General features: G+C 40.5%; 1 non-coding gene across 1 annotated transcript; it reads left to right on the top strand.

Moving 5' to 3' along the window:
• The first annotated feature begins 715 nt into the window (after positions 1-715).
• On the top strand, positions 716-823 carry LOC127745249 (small nucleolar RNA R71). Its single transcript, XR_008006446.1, has one exon. It is a non-coding gene; the product is annotated as a small nucleolar RNA R71 (small nucleolar RNA).
• The last annotated feature ends 369 nt before the right edge of the window (positions 824-1,192 follow it).

Consider the following 1,192-nt stretch of genomic DNA (forward strand, 5'->3'; position numbering starts at 1 on the left):
TATTGCTTGGGAGAGTACTAGAAGGAGTTTCAGTGATTTTCTTACTCAGCTGACCCACTTGTGCCTCCAAGTTTCTAATGGAGGACCTTATTTCATTCATGAAACTTAAAGTGGCCTTAGATAGATCAAAGACTATGTTTGCTAATCTAGAGGGGCTCTGCTCAGAATTCTCTATCTATTGCTGAGAAGATGATGGAAAAGGTTTACTATTGCTAAACCTATTTCTTCCACCATTGTTATTATTGAAGCCTTGCTTCTGTGGATCATTCCATAAAAAATTTGGATGATTTCTCCATGAGGGATTATAGTTGTTGCCAAAGGCTTCACCCATGTAATTTACCTCTGCCATTGCAGGGTTCTCAGGATCATAAGCTTCTTCTTCGGAAGATGCTTCTTTAGTATTGTTGGATGCATTTTACAATCCATTCAGACTCTGAGAAATCATGTTGACTTACTGAGTCAACATTTTGTTCTGAGCCAATATGGCATTCAGAGCATCAATTTCAAGAACTCCCTTCCTCTGAGGCGTCCCATTACTCACAGGGTTCCTCTCTGAGGTGTACATGAACTGGTTATTTGCAACCATGTCAATGAGTTCTTAAGCTTCTGCAGGCATTTTCTTTAGGTGAATAGATCCACCTGCAGAATGGTCTAGTGACATCTTAGAGAACTCAGATAGACCATCATAGAATATATCCAAAATGGTCCACTCTGAAAGCATGTCAGAAGGACACTTTTTGGTCAATTGCTTGTATCTTTTCCAAGCTTCATAGAGGCATTCACCATCTTTTTGCCTGAAGGTCTGAACATCCACTCTAAGCTTGCTCAGCTTTTGAGGAGGAAAGAACTTGGCCAAGAAGGCCGTGACCAGCTTATCCCAAGAGTCCAGGCTATCTTTAGGTTGTGAGTCCAACCATGTTCTAGCTCTGTCTCTTACAGCAAAATGGAAAAGAATGAGCATGTAGACTTCATGAACTACTCCATTAGTCTTAACAGTATCACAGATCTGCAAGAACTCAGTTAAAAACTGATAGGGATCTTCCGATGGAAGTCCATGAAACTTGCAGTTCTGTTGCATTAGAGCAACTAGTTGAGGCTTCAGCTCAAAATTATTTGCTCCAATGGCAGGGATTGAGATGCTTCTTCCATAAAAATTGGAAGTAGGTGTAGTATAATCATCAAGCATCCTCCT

This window comes from Arachis duranensis, chromosome 2 (assembly GCF_000817695.3).
Source record: "Arachis duranensis cultivar V14167 chromosome 2, aradu.V14167.gnm2.J7QH, whole genome shotgun sequence".
Lineage (NCBI taxonomy): Eukaryota > Viridiplantae > Streptophyta > Magnoliopsida > Fabales > Fabaceae > Arachis > Arachis duranensis.